Source organism: Zonotrichia albicollis, chromosome 25, assembly GCF_047830755.1.
Source record: "Zonotrichia albicollis isolate bZonAlb1 chromosome 25, bZonAlb1.hap1, whole genome shotgun sequence".
Taxonomy (NCBI): domain Eukaryota; kingdom Metazoa; phylum Chordata; class Aves; order Passeriformes; family Passerellidae; genus Zonotrichia; species Zonotrichia albicollis.
In genome coordinates this window covers 902,659-918,329 of record NC_133843.1, presented here as the reverse complement: position 1 = coordinate 918,329, position 15,671 = coordinate 902,659, and the positions used below count along the sequence as shown (strand labels likewise).

At 52.5% G+C, this 15,671-nt stretch overlaps 1 protein-coding gene across 1 annotated transcript in view; it reads left to right on the top strand.

Annotated features, from left to right (window-relative positions):
* Nucleotides 1-15,671, top strand: part of ENO1 (enolase 1) — a 172,475-nt gene that overhangs the window by 43,934 nt on the left and 112,870 nt on the right. The gene's annotated exons all lie outside the window — the stretch shown is intronic.

The window sequence follows — 15,671 nt, the reverse complement described above, 5'->3', positions numbered from 1 at the left end:
TGCCACAGCTCTCGGCTGTCCGGGGGATTCCATACCTTCCTTTGATGTTTGGCTGTGCGTTCTTCATCACGTCGGGGTCACCAGTTGTTGTAATCTTCGCTGCAGTGTTGTTATGGCCTCTCTGCTGGGGCTCTTCTCCATTCTCTGCAGCACAGTCCTTTCTATCTTCTCAGGGGCTCCTCCTGGGCTCTCAACCCACCCCTATTTATCTCAGTTACCTTCACGAGCTACAGCTGCTGCCCAACTAAGGACCCTACAGCTGCAGCTCGTTTGGAGTAACTCAGACACACACAGATCTTACAATACAACATATATTCAGGCCCCCACATTTCTCCACATGCAGGACAGATCCAGGCTCTGTGCAGTGACAGAATAAATCTACCTATGGAATTCCTGTGGCCAGCGCCCAGCCCACCCTTTCTGTTAGCCTGCCATTTATTGTGGATTTGGGGAAATAAAACCTGGAGCCAAGGCCTGTCTTTGTGCTGTGGGCACCTCAGCCCTGTGGGCTCAGCAGCTCTGCTGGAATGTGCCCTGAATGCCACCTTTGAATGTGATCCTCAGGATCCCACTGCAGGTTTAATCCTACTGTAAAAACTACATGGCTCAGTGTAGGGGGATGAGTAGGTAAATGAGAATTATTTCTGTTTTATGGATTTCTGGGGATGCTGTGTGTGATCTCAGGGTTTGCTGGCCACTGAAAGGAACAGATGACTCTGGAAAATGTCATTATTTGATGTAATTCACACTTTGTCCTCTCTGACTGAAACAATGAGGAAAGGCAAAGGCTGGGAATGGGTTAAGAGGGGAGGGGAAGCAGCACAAGCAGATTTTAAAACATGAATTACTGCATGGAAGGCAAAGGGCAGCCTGTTGATATATCTCACCCAGAGGGGCTGACAGGGTGACCTCATGCTGCCTGTCAGACACAGCCCCATCCCTGTGTGTGTATCTGAGAATCCTGCAGGCTCGCTCTGCCTGGGTGAGCCCCGAGAGCAGGGCCAGCTCCAGGGCTGTCCTGGCAGTGGCTCTGTGCCTCACTGCCCTGCTCCAGCCATTCCCAGCAAATCTGGGAGAGAGAGCAAACCCAGCCCTGCCCTGTCCCAGGGACACGGGGCACCATGGCAAGCTTAGGCCGTGCTTTACAGACTCTGCAAAACCCTTAGCTCGTCTCAGAATCACTGCTGAGCCTGGAGAGCTGGGCTTGGGTCGCACAGGTACAGCCTCAGGTACCTCACAGGTACCCCAGGTACCTCACAGGTGCCCCACAGGTACCCAGCCACAGCCTCAGGTGCCTCACAGGTGCTCCACAGGTACCCAGCCACTGCCTCAGGTGCCTTAAAGGTACCCCAGGTACTTCACAGGTGCCTCAGGTATCTCACAGGTACCCCAGGTACCCCACAGGTACTCCAGGTACAGCCTCAGGTAACCCACAGGTACCTCACAGGTTCCTCACATGTTCCTCACAGGTGCCCCAGGCCCAGCCTAAGCAGCCTGCCCTGTGCTCCCTCTGTCCTTTGCATTAATTCCAAGGATAAACCCCAAAATGAAGCTGCCATTGGATAATTCCAGCAGTTTCTCTGGTGCCAGACCCCCAGGCTGGTGCTCAGAGGCTCTGGGGTGTTCAACCTGAGCTAAACCTCCCCCTGGGTGTGTTCCATGGGGCAGGCAGAGTGCCAGCAGAGCCCAGGAGGGCAGGGGAGGTGCCAGGTGAGGGGTGTGATGGTGACAGGACCTGCTCAGGTGACAGGACCTGCTCAGGTGACAGGACCTGCTCAGCCTGGCTCACTGAGCTGGGCCAGCCTGCCTTGCAGCAGCAGCTTTGCACTGAGGGCTTTATGGGGCTCCCACGGGGCTGGAGCAGCAGCAATCCCCCTGCCCTGCCTCCCCACCCCGTGCTGAGCTGTTTTACAGTTTGATCTGAAGTCAGTGTTTAGCTGTTGCCCAGGTGACAGCTCAAACACGCCTCACCTCACAGCCTCCCTGCAGCTCCGCGGGGCTGGGGAGCAGAGCTGGTGCCAGCCCTGAGGAAATGAGCTCTGCAGCCTCCCTGGGACAGCCAGAGCCCTGCAGATTCCAGGGCAGGCAGCTCATCCAGCCCAGAGTGCTGACACAGCCCCCTGAGCATACCCCTGCGCCCTGTTCCTCACTCACAGCAAGGCAGAACAGTTCTGTGCCCTGTTCCTCACTCACAGCAAGGCAGAACAATTCTGTGCCCATGTGCCACACTCACAGCAAGGCAGAACAATTCTGTGCCCATGTTCCTCACTCACAGCAAGGCAGAACAATTCTGTGCCCTGTGCCACACTCACAGGTGAGCCTGAACAGTTCTGTGCCCTTGTGCCACACTCACAGGTGAGCCAGAACAATTCTGTGCCCTGTGCCACACTCACAGCAAGGCAGAACAATTCTGTGCCCTGTTCCACACCCACAGGCAATCCATCACAATTCTGTGCCCTGTGCCACACTCATAGGTGAGCCAGAACAGTTCTGTGCCCTGTGCCACACTCACAGCAAGGCAGAACAATTCTGTGCCCTGTGCCACTCACAGGTGAGCCAGAACAATTCTGTGCCATGTTCCACACTCACAGGCAATCCATCACAATTCTGTGCCCATGTTCCACACTCACAGACAAGCCTCAGGAGATTTCCCCCTTCATTCTGGGGCCAGTGCTGCTCTGGCATGGCAGCAGCACAGGATTCTCTTGCCAAGCCCCCTCTGGAGCCCAGATCAAACTCTCTGGGGCAGCTCCTTTGTGCTGAGAGATGGAACCACCCCTCTCACCAATCTGGGTGCCCAAAGCCAAGTTTAGAGCCAGTCTAGACGCAGCAGGGTATTTATAACCCTGGCAGCCAGTGGGGTATAAACAACATTCAGCAGCCGTGAGCACAGCGTTATTTATACATCAAAGGGCTGGGGGCAGGTGGCACAGCCCCAGGGCAGCAGCACAGCTGGATGGGCACAGGGAGAGCTGCACCAGCACTGGGAATGGGGTTTGGGATGGGACACAAGAGCTGACCCAGCCCCTGAGCTCCACTGGCCACATCTCACTGGCAATTTTCAGTATTCAAGAGTAAATCTGATTTTACCTATTGCCACAAGGAATTAAAGTGAGTGAGGAGCAGCTTAATGGCTCAGCAATTATCTGAGATGTAGGCAAATCTCCATTCTACCACAACAGCAAAAATATCCATATTCAGCAGGTAAAATTCACAGTGAAGCTCTGCTGACAGCCTGACACGACAGCAGCTCTCTCTCAAGGGTCAGAACTGACTAATTCATGACAGTAACACAAATGAGGAGCTCTACTGCCCCTTGAACACGAGGGAACATGAGTGCAGTGAGCCTGCAGCTGCCCAGGCACGAGGGAGAGAGGCATTACCTGATAGTCCATCTCTGCAGCTCCTTTCTGTTAATTCAATTTTATGCAACATAGGTGCAGTCCACTGTTAAACAAGGTTTGGGTGACGTTGTCCTGGGATCTAGGTGGGAAAACAGAAGAATTACAGAATGATTTGTTCCAGAATATTGGCCTGGTTTTGGGTAAAACTGATTTCCTTGATCTCTTGGACTGGAATGGGATGGAAGCACTTTTGGTTTTGCCTGGGAGCTTGTTGTAATCTTTGCTGCAGTCCCAGCTCTCAGGCTCTTTTCCTTTCTCTGCAGCACAGTCCTTTCTATCTTCTCAGGGGCTCCTCTTGGGCTCTCGACCCACCCCCTATTTATTTCAGTTACCTTCACGAGCTACAGCTGCTGCCCAACTAAGGACCCTGCAGCTGCAGCTCGTTTGGAGCAACTCAGACCCACAAGGTCTTACAATACAACATATATTCAGGCCCCCACATTTCCCCCTTTTCTTTTAACAATTATACAATGACAATACACATACAGTCCCAGCTCTCAGGCTGCCACAGCTCTTGGCTGTCCGGGGGATTCCATACCTTCTCTAGTCCCAGCTCTCTGGCTGCCACAGCTCTCGGCTGTCTTTAGATGTTCCAAGGCTCTTTTCCTTAAAGGCCATATTCTTACAGCTTTCTGCTGCTACAGCTATTCTACAGTCCCAGCTCTCAGCTGTCCTAGATACATACATAGAATATATGCATATCCCTATACAGTCCCCCAGTTGTTGTAATCTTCGCTGCCGTGTTGTTCTTCCCTCTTCTCAGGGGCTCCTCCTTTCTTTGCAGCACACTCCTTTCTATCTTCTCAGGGGCTCCTCTTGGGCTCTTGACCCACCCCTATTTATCTCAGTTACCTTCACGAGCTACAGCTGCTGCCCAACTAAGGGCCCTGCAGCTGCAGCTCGTTTGGAGTAACTTGGAACCACACAGATCTTACAATACAACATATATTCAGGCCCCCACATTTCCCCCCTTTTCTTTTAACAATTATACGATTACAATACACATACAGTTCCAGCTCTCAGGCTGCCACAGCTCTCGGCTGTCTTTAGATACAACCATAGAATATATACATATCCCTATACAGTCCCAGCTCTCAGGCTGCCACAGCTCTCAGCTGTCCTATCTTCTATAGTCCCAGCTCTCTGGCTGATATTCCAAAGTCCCAGCTCTCAGGCTGCCACAGCTCTCGGCTGTCCGGGGGATTCCATACCTTCTCTCTCTCGATGTTTGGCTGTGCGTTCTTCATCACGTCGGGGTCACCAATTGTCGCAATCTTTGCCGCAGCTTTGTTCTTCCCTCTCTGCTGGGGCTCTTCTTCTATCTTCTCAGGGGCTCCTCTTGGGCTCTTGACCCACCCCTATTTATCTCAGTTACCTTCACGAGCTACAGCTGCTGCCCAACTAAGGACCCTGCAGCTGCAGCTCGTTTGGAGCAACTCAGAACCACAAGGTCTTACAATACAACATATATTCAGGCCCCCACATTTCCCCCTTTTCTTTTAACAATTATACAATTATAATATACACACAGTTCCAGCTCTCTGGCTGCCATACACGTAAAGTCCCAGCTCTCAGGCTGATATTCCAAAGTCCCAGCTCTCAGGCTGCCACAGCTCTCGGCTGTCCGGGGGATTCCATACCTTCTCTCTCTCGATGTTTGGCTGCATGTTCGTCTTCACACAGGGTCACCAGTTGTTGTAATCTTTGCTGCAATGTTGTTCTTCCCTCTCCGCTGGGGCTCTTCTCCTTTCTCTGCAGCACAGTCCTTTCTATCTTCTCAGGGGCTCCTCTTGGGCTCTTGACCCACCCCTATTTATCTCAGTTACCTTCACGAGCTACAGCTGCTGCCCAACTAAGGACCCTGCAGCTGCAGCTCGTTTGGAGTAACTTGGAACCACACAGATCTTACAATACAACATATATTCAGGCCCCCACAGGAGCTGGCTCTGGCTCCCTTGTGGAAACCCCATCCATAGAGAAGGCTCACAAGATGAATTTATTTCCATCTTGGCCCTGGCACAGCAATCAGGCAGGGGCTTTGGGTGCCTGTATTTGTGTCTCTCTGCTGTGCTGTCAGCATGGCTGGGTCAGTGTGTGGCCACTGATGTCCCAAACCTCTGACAGGACACCTGGGACAGCCTGGCGGGGCGGATGGAGCCCTGACACCAGGCTGGAGGAGTTTCCATGTCGGCTCTGCCTGCAGCCCTTCGGGGCAAGGAGAGCCTGGACAAGCTCCCCTCCCTCTGCCCCCTGCTCCTGCCTCTCAGCGTTTGGGCTCTGCCTCTGGCAGGGAGAACCGGTTCTGCAGGGCACGCCGGGGACAGGGAGCCGTGTGGTGTGGCAATAAATGCCCCTCCGTGTCCCCCGTGTGACCTGCTTGTCACCAAACACCTCAACCTTCCACCCGGAAAGCAGCTTTTACAGGCATAATTGGCTGTAATAACAGCCTGCAGAAACACTCCACTTTCTCCTGGGGATCCCACGCACACATCTGACCTGCAAACCTCGCTGTCACCCAGAGATGGGTCAGCCCAGCAGAAAGGCACTGCCCAAACATTGGCTCATCCTAAATCAGAGAGAGGGCCAGGGCTGAGTCCTGCAGTGCAGGCGCTGGCAGGGGAGGTGAGGATGCCAGGCTGTGCTCTCAGGGCTCTGCTGCCTTCTCTGGGGGTAAAACAGGCTTGGGGGTCAGACAGCACAATCCAGGGACCCACAGACAGGGGTGCACAGCACAGTCCAGGGACCCAGAGGTGCTGGAAACCTCCTGGTGGATGTGCCAGCACAGCCTCTCCCTGTGCCCATCTGAGCTGGAATTAATTCCTCCCCATCTGAGCTGGGGCGCTTGGGTTGAGAGAGGGAAAGAATTGGGCAGCACAGAGAGCCAAGCTGAGCAATCCTGCCCAGCACAAGGGTGGCACAAGGGTCCTTTCTCTGGTTTTAACCTGTGAATTCTGCTGGACTCCCCATAGAAGAGGGTTCAGGGCAATGTGCTGAGCTCTGTCGCAAACCCCATCAGCTCTGGGTTGATTCCTCGCCGCTGGGTGTGCAGACACTGCCCTGTGATAAGGGATCATTGCTGGGCAGTTCATTTATAAATAACCATCAGACAATCAGACAGGGCTCTGTTGCTCACAGCAAACGTGTCAGCCAAAGTTCTTGCAGCAGGAAACTGCATTTCCCACCCTTTGTCTGCCTCACTCTCTCCTCCCTTCCCTGAGGTGTCTGAGCTGTTAACCCCTCTCTGTCCAGAGCGCTTTCCTCTGCAGCTCCCACTGCCTGCCCTGCCGGCAGCATGGACGGGGGGTGCAGACACTCACTCTGGGGGCACACTGGGCCCTGGCATCCTGTCCTGACAGGTTTGGGATGAGCATTCTGGCACAGTGGGGACGTGCCTGGCCAGAGCTGCCCTTGTGACAGTGATTTGTGTCATTCAAGCAATAAAGAAGCCGCAGTCAGGTCCTGGCAGTGAGTCAGAGCAGACAGAAGGGAATGAGGGGTGGAAAGTCACAGCTCTGAGCTGCTCAGGACAAAGGGCCCAGGGCTGGGGACAAGGCCTGGCAGAGGCAGCAGCGAATCCACCCAGGACAGGGCAGTGCTGTGCCCATGTCCCCGTGCCACAATCCATGGGAATCCCGGCTGGGGGACACAACTGGGGCCAGGCCATTTTCAGGGAGCAGTGAAGAGGCTGGAAGGGTGATGATGCTGCTCCCAAAGAGATATTACAGAGAAATTAACGTCACACAATTGTGCCTTATGGAGACCCAGGGCAGGTGACAGGGAGGGCAGGGCTGTTTTTCCCTGAAGTATCCACATGAGCTGTTCTCAGAAGTTACTGAGCAGAACACTCAATGACACCAGTTCCTAATTTAGCAGGTTATATGATCATGGGCTATGCTTTTAAAAATTTTGAGTCACCCATTTGTCCACTACTAATGGTAAAGGCCTTTACTCTGTGGAAACTCTTCCTACTGGAGATTGAACTGACTCAAGGGAACATTTATTTTGGGAGACTGTCCTTTAAAAAGAAAACAGGGTGAAAAAAAAAAAAAACCCAACCAACTCTGAGCACTATTCACGTTTATTCACGTCTCAGTGAACTGCTTCCTGTGCAGACAGAGCAACAGAAAGCAGGCAACACCCAAAGCCAGAAACGCTGTGTCCTGTGAGGAGAGCTCTGGACAGGGATCCAGGAGGCTGTGGCTCCGTTCCCTGCTCTGCCCTTTTGCTGCCATTCAGGGAGTCAGTGCATTGCCGTGCCTCAGTTTCCCTGCTCTGCCCTGCCCTTTTGCTGCCATTCAGGGAGTCAGTGCATTGCCGTGCCTCAGTTTCCCTGCTCTGCCCTGCCCTTTTGCTGCCATTCAGGGAGTCAGTGCATTGCCGTGCCTCAGTTTCCCTGCTCTGCCCTTTTGCTGCCATTCAGGGAGTCAGCTCCTTGCCGTGCCTCAGTTTCCCTGCTCAGTGATGCTCACAAGTGAGGTTGGGATGGTGTTAAACATCCCTGCTGGAATAAGGGATTTTTGCCTCCTTCAGCCTCAGCTCATCCCCTGCCTGATGTGTTTGCTGCACTGCATCCCCAATAAAGGATCCTGCACTTCAAACACTCTCCCGTAGAATAAAAGGGGGGGAAAAGTGCACCAATAAGTAAACAAAGCACAGCTCCATCAGGCAGGAAGAAAAACCAGAAAAGTGCAGACAAAGAGACTCATTTGGCGAGGTGACATCCTGCTCCACTCAGCCCTTTATGCACCAGGAGGACTTAAAGACATTGATATAACAGAGGGAAAGGTGCCTTTTGGGCTCTGCCTTTATAGGTGGCCAACAGCTTTGACCACCTATATAGTGGTCAAAGTGATATTCTTGAAGTGATATTCCCCTTTCCACCCAAATTAAATATTTTTGCCAGAAGAGAAAATGAAATAATTCCCCACACCCTGCCCAGGGACCTCTTTTGTGTCTTGTTTTGGCACACAAACCTTCCCACTCCCCTTTGTGATGCAGGTGAGTGAAAGAACCACATTTCAGTGAGAGAAAACACAAATGCATTATTTTAAAACTTGGCTTTGCTGTGGTGTGGAGCAACGGGAAGGGGTTTCTTTAAACCTTCCATTGGCATGAAGGTTTCTCTAAACCTTCTATTTCTTTAAACTTCCTATTGTGTCCTGTGCTAGGGAGGGCTCCAGAAACTGGGAGGATGTATAGAGCCAGGCAAAAAATGTGTATATTTAGTAAATACCATTGTATTAGATCACGTTTCTTCACCTTGCTCCTCTGCAGCTGGCGGCATATGAACAAAACAAAACAATAAAAACATTGTCTCTACTACAGAGAAGAAATTGTGAGCAGAGAGCAAGCAGAGGAGCTGCAGGGCAGTTTTGGCCATGCTGAATCAGTGGGGTGTGTGAGATGGGCCAGCATGAACACACATGGCTAAAACAAACTGCTCACAGCTCCTGAGACCAGAGCACAGAGCAGCTCAGAGAGGCTGGGCAAGTCTGCAGTGAAGTGCAACCAGAAACAGGCCAGAAACAATTTATCTAAAATATTGACCTGCTAAATAAACCTCATTAGTTCTTTCCCTGAGAAAGAGCTATAGGCTATAGAGCTAGAACTATAGCTTTTTCATAGGTAAAAAGCTCTTTTTTTTCTGCTTGAGATGCAGAGAGGGCAGGAATAAGAGTGTCAGTGGAAACATGTACAGTGAAAGAGCAGCAAGGCTGCTCTTCCCTTCCCTGGCACTCTCTTTTAAATAAAGCCACGAAATCCAGTGAATGGCTCTTCCCAGGGATCACAGGAGCGGGGGGACCCTGGGAATTGGGGCTGTCATTTCTGGGGGTGTCATTCCTGCAGTCACAGCCTGCAGAGCCCCAGGTGACGGGAGTGGGGTAATTCTGGGAATAGGGGGGTCTCATTTCTGGGGTGTCATTTCTGGGGGTCTCATTTCTGGGGGTCTCATTTCTGGGGTGTCATTTCTGGGGGGTCTCATTCCTGGGGGTCTCATTCCTGCAGAGCCCCAGGCTGACAGGAGGAGCAGGATCAGCCCAGGGAGCCCAAAGCAGCAAGAAGTGAACCCAAAGTGAGCCCAGGCAGGGTGGAATTTGGGCTCTGTGTGTGCCCAGGTGGATTTTGAGCCTGCCCACGCCCAGAGGTGCCCAGCTGTGAGCAGGAGGTGGCAGGGGCACCCCGAGCCCCAAACCCACTGGTGGGAGTTGCTGCTCAGCAGGAGCACAGAGCTGCTGCTTTTGGGTTGGTTTTCTTTTTTTTCTTTTTGTTTTTTTTTTTTTTTTTTTCCTTGAAAACACTAAAGAGATGAGCAGCTGAAAGGGGAACCAGCATAGTTCACTGCCTCCTTAGAAACGCCTGGTGGAATCCCAGCCAGCAGGAGAAAAAAGGGATGAGAAATGAGAATGAGAATGAGAATGAGAATGAGAATGAGAATGAGAATGAGAAGGGCCCCTGGTGCCAAGCCCAGGCACAGAGTCCTGGCACGGGGCTGGTGAGAGCCTCCATCCCTCTCACACCTCCCTGCGAGGAAGGGAAAGAAAAACTGACAAAAAAAGAGGAAAAAAAAAAGGGAAAGAAGGGAAAAAAAGAGAGAAAGAGGGAGGGAGCAGCAACCCAGCGTGGTTGGAATAACTCAGCTCACTGCAGCCCGTCCAGCAACAGCCCTGGCGGATCATAAAACAGCCTCTCACATCCATGTGGTTTGTGCTGCTAGGAGACAAGGCACAAACACACAGCTCACACCAGGCTCTATAAAACCTTATATTCCCCCTCAGACCCAGAGTTCATCCGAAGAATTCGCATCACCTAATTAGAACCAAGTTTTAAAATCATCGAAAATAGCAAAGCAGAAAAAAAACATGAATGGCCCCTTTCCTTTCCTTGCCCCCTTTCTGTGATTTTAGTCACCATAAAAGCTGGAAAGTACCTTTGTGACTCTTTTCCAGGCAGGGTTTCCACACAGGGGCTTTGCTGGCAGCTTCACTCCTGGGCACATTTGAGCCAGCTGGGCTGTGATTGCCCATTAATTACAAACACCTAACATGGGCTAATCACAGATGCACCTGTTGCATCCCACAGCAGCAGATAACCATTGTTTGCATTTTGCTCCTGAGGCCTCTCAGCTTCAAATTCCAGAGAGCGCAGAGAAAAGGATGTTTTCCTTTCCGCTGGACAAAACACAAATCCCTGGCAGGCCCAGGCAGGACAGGCTGTCCACTTTGGCACGCCCTGCACGCCTGGACGTACACAAGAGTGTTTGTACATGCAGCCTGCCTGCATTGCCCAAGCCCTGGCCAAGAGGATTTGGCAGGAAGGATATCTGAGAGAATTCAGGAACGGCCTGCAGCCTGCTGCTCCCCTCACACAGCTCCAGGGCCTTTGGAGCCACTGGGAAGCACCCTCAGGAATGCCCTGGGTGCTGCCAGCCCTGCCTGTGCCCATTCTGCATCCTCAGGAATGCCCTGGGTGCTGCCTGTGCCCATTCTGCACCCACAGGGATGCCCTGGGTGCCGCCTGTGCCCATTCTGCATCCACAGGAATGCCCTGGGTGCTGCCTGTGCCCATTCTGCACCCACAGAGATGCCCTGGGTGCTGCCTGTGCCCATTCTGCACCCTCAGGGATGCCCTGGGTGCTGCCTGTGCCCATTCTGCACCCACAGAGATGCCCTGGGTGCTGCCAGCCCTGCCTGTGCCCATTCTGCACCCACAGGGATGCCCTGGGTGCTGCCTGTGCCCATTCTGCACACACAGGGATGCCCTGGGTGCTGCCAGCCCTGCCTGTGCCCATTCTGCACCCACAGGGATGCCCTGGGTGCTGCCTGTGCCCATTCTGCACACACAGGGATGCCCTGGGTGCTGCCAGCCCTGCCTGTGCCCATTCTGCACCCACAGGGATGCCCTGGGTGCTGCCTGTGCCCATTCTGCACCCTCAGGGATGCCCTGGGTGTGCCAGCCTGTGACCCCTACCAGCCCCAGGGCCAACCCTCCCCTTGCCAGCTGTGATTCTGAACCTTTGCCAAAGGCACCTGCTTAAAGGGTTCACATATCGGAGGCTTTTCCTGACCAACAATCGTTCTGCATCCAGGGTTGGATCTGCTCTGCCAGTGCCCATCCCCTCCTGCAAAGATGGTGTTTGATGCTGCTGCTCAGTTCCCCTCAACTGCAAGGTAAACCTGCTGGGAAATGAATCACAGCTGGTCCTGGGATTCTCATGTCTGTTTAGGTTGCAAACACCCCGCCCGTTTGACCACAATATTGTTCTATTTGCCTTTGCTGTTTGTAGAGAAAGATACACCCCTTGTGCTCACCAAAAGTTCTTGTGATCAGCGCCAGTGCCAGGCAACCTGAGAGGAAAACAAGTTTATCCCAGGGACGGGATAAAGGGCCATGCTCAGGTTCAGAACAAACACAAGGAAGGACAGCCCCGTGTGCCCAAGGGCCTGCTGAGAACGTCAGGGATCCCCAAATCCCCTTCCCAGGTCTGGCATCTGCCAGGATCTGGGTCTGAGATGTGGGAGCAGCTTCTCAGGGGCTCCTGTCCTTCCCTCACCCTTTCCATCTGCATTTCCCTGGGTTTTAATGCAAATAAACCAGTCAGATTGAATATGGAGAATCCCCTTCTTTCTAACAAAAAGGATTAATCACACAGCACTGATTAATTAATGAAAAGGATTTATCACACAGCACTTCACTTTGGAATAGGCAGCTGGCATCTGTGAGAGCATTCATTGAAAACATTCGTATTTACCCGAGTAGGATGCACATAAGGACCCTGAGTGCCCATCCTTCTGGGTTTCCCTGTACAATCAGTGGTAAATTTCATTTCTGTAAATCTGTCACTGCTGTAACTTCCCATTGTGCAGCAGTTTCAGTGAGTTTTCATTCAGCAGCATTTCACAAAGAGCACAGTGGAACACATGCTTTGGAGCCATGGTGTCACCAAACACCACAGCCAATAATTCCTGAAATCCTGAAATCCCTGCACCAGGTCAGGATGAAAAATGGCCAATGTCAGCCTCAGTGTTCAAATTCCTCACTTGCCTGTTGAATCCCTGTGTTCCCCTGGGTTTCACAAAGCTCATGAAACAAAACCAACCTGTAGAGAAAAAGAACATTTGACATGATTAATACCTGTGCTGGTAATGTGTGCAACCCACCCAGGTGTCTAGACAGCTTGAAAAATGCAGATCATGTGTAGGAGGAACAGCTGGTGCTGCTCAAGTCTCTCTGCTGGACCTCAAATTCAGTAGAAACGGATCTTATCAAGATCAGGTGGGTCTGTCCCAAGGAAAACACCCAGCCTGGGGCAGGAAATGGAGTTATTGCTCTGGTGGATGGCACTTTACCTGCAGCCTGCCAGAAAGTTCTGCACTCTCAAAGGTCCTGTTCTAAGAAAAGTGAGAGGACAAAATGTTCAGACACGTTTCCATTGTGGGAAACCTACAGGGAAACCCAGTATTTCTTCATTAAAGGAAAACAAAAGTGAGTGGGAGCACAGTAAAAATTGCAGGTTAAGCCATTGAACGAGGGCTCTGGGACGCCCCACAAGCACAGGATGGGGTTTCCCAGGAGAGTGAGTGGGCCAGGGAGGTGCCTCTAACAGGATGGCAAATGGAACAGCCCCCAGTTCACCAATTTCACACAAAAATGTCCCAGGGCCAGGCAAGCACCAAGGAAATCCCAAGGCATTCCCTGCTCAGCAGGTATCCCTCTTCTGCCGCAGTCAAACTTGTCACAGCTCAGGAAAAACACAAAGCTCTGTGCCCCACCTCATTGTGTTTGAGAATTTATCCTCCCTCTGATGGGGAGGAATGAGATTTATTGTGTTTAATAATTTATCATCCCACTGATGGGGGGAGAAATGAGATTTATAACCCAGCTGAGTTCCTGCCCAGGAGGCTGCCCTGGAATGGGGCTGCTCACCAAGGGCCCAGCTCTGGCTCTGAGGGCTTTTGCTGCAGGAGGCTGCAACTCACTGAGCTTTCAATCACCTGAGCTGTGTAAATGACTGAGCTGTGTAACTCACCTGTACTGTAACTCACCTGTGCTGTGTAACCCACCTGAGCTGTGTAAATCCCTGTGCTGTGTAAATGACTGAGCTGTGTAACTCACCTGTACTGTAACTCACCTGTGCTGTGTAATTCACCTGAGCTGTGTAAATCATCTGTGCTGTGTAACTCACTGAGCTGTGTAACTCACCTGAGTTGTGTAACTCACCTCAGCTGTGTAACTCACCTGTACTGTAACTCACCTGTGCTGTGTAACTCACTGAGCTGTGTAAATCACCCCAGCTCTCACCCAGCAGTGTATGGGCACAGGATCTGCCCTGGTCTGGTCCCAGGTCACCCAGCACAGGTGACACTGGTGACACCAGCACAGGTGACACTGGCAGGGAAGTGCCCACATTTGTCCCTGCCCATGCCAGGGTGGGACAGCAGCAGGGAACGGGAAGAGCAAACTGTAAAAGACGAGGCAGACAAAACATCTGGCAGCTGCCTCAAATAGTTCTGTGTCTGAAGGGCAGACAGGCCTGCAGGAGATTGGAATGAGAACACGTGCAAAGGCAGGATGGTGCTCCACTGTGTTCTGTGCAAGCACTGAATGGGTTTGTTGCTTTCAGCACTGCTTTGTAAGCCAAGAAATGCTGTGCTTTGGGTTAGGTTCTTAATTTGAATAAACTCTAGTAAATAAATCACTGTATTTCCTTCTCCAGTCAAACGCAACTTTGGCATAGGATGAACAGCACTAGGAAGCGTGTGGGAGAGAGGAGGGCAGTGTGCTGGGAGCTGCTTTCCACAATTGTCTCACCTTCTCCAGGAGAAAAGGTGTGGCTGCCAAAACGAGTTCCCAAAAGCGTGACGCACGTTCCTTGAGCTCCCACATCCCAGGGAAAGGGAAAACTGCCCTGGTGCTGGCAGAGGCTTGGCAGGTCCTGGGCTCCAACAGGGGAGGTGTCTGGGCTCAGAAACAAACCCAGTCCTGCAGACAAAGCAGAGAATTGGCAGCTGCCTCCCCCTCCAGACTCCTGTCCTGGCATTGTCAGAGCTGGGAGGACGCTCAGCTTTGGGCAGGAGTGGGACCAGGACAGGGACCTGCCCACAGCAAGGGGACAAGGCTGCCAAAGAGGGATGACAAATTTCCTCACCACATTTCCTCACCACATTTCCTCACCATATTTCCTCACCACATTTCCTTACCACTCCTCCACTGAGCACTTCTCCCCTCGAGGCTTTTCTGCACACAAATCGCTTCCACAACTCCCAGGAGGAGCCAAAAGCTCCCGCAGTGCTCGTGCAGAGCCCCAGGATGCCAAAGCTCTCTGAGAGAGGCTCCAGCACAGGCAGGCAGCTCCCAGGGCTGACCCTGGTGAGTCAGCAGCGAGGAAGAGGAGGAGGAGGAGGATGATGCTGGCAGGGGTGGCTCTCAGGGCACACGAGCAGAACCTGCAGCTTTTCCTGCCCCTCACACGCTGCCAGGGCTGGGATGGAGGCAAGAACAGCAGAGCTCCGCTGATTTATTGGGAGCTGCTGCGCTGTGATATCATTTGTTGATCCCATCAGGGCCAAGCCCCGAGCCACGACTTCCTCCCCCGTTGCCATGGCACTGTACATAAACAGGGCAGGCTCCCAGCCCCGGGCAGGTCATTTGCTTCAAATATTCCATGCAGCTGGAACACGAGCCTGTTTGGGTGTCTGGAGCTGAGCATGAACTAATTCCTCAGCTCTGTGCACCCTGAGCCACTCCCAGCCTGGGCTGAAGGGAGCTGGGCAGGACCAGAACCAGGCACAGAGCCAGAGCCAGACACAGGGACAAAACCTGGCACAGAACCAGGGACAAAGGCAGAACCAGGCTCAGGGACAAAACCTGGCACAGAACCAGGCACAGCGGCAGAACCAGAACCAGGCACAAAGGCAGAACCAGGCACAAGGGCAGAGCTTCCTCAGCTCTGATCCCTCAATCTGCTGCATGCTGGAGCTCAGGAGCTACAAACCCTCTTAATCATGTGGTTTTCCACATGTAAGAGACACCCAAAATTTAAAAAAATAAATCTTATCCTGACTAGAGACAAGACAAGAAAGCACTTGCCTTTTTTTGGGCCCTCCCTCCATCCCCAGCACCCCGTTAGGCAGCTGATTAATTAGGCATTAGTTCAGGCTGTGTGTGTGGACTCATTACAAGATTTGGCTTCCTCACACGACTTGGTGGCTGCAGGGGGACAGAGAAGTGTGGGGGCAGGAGGAGGACCTGGAGCCTCCATCACCACGG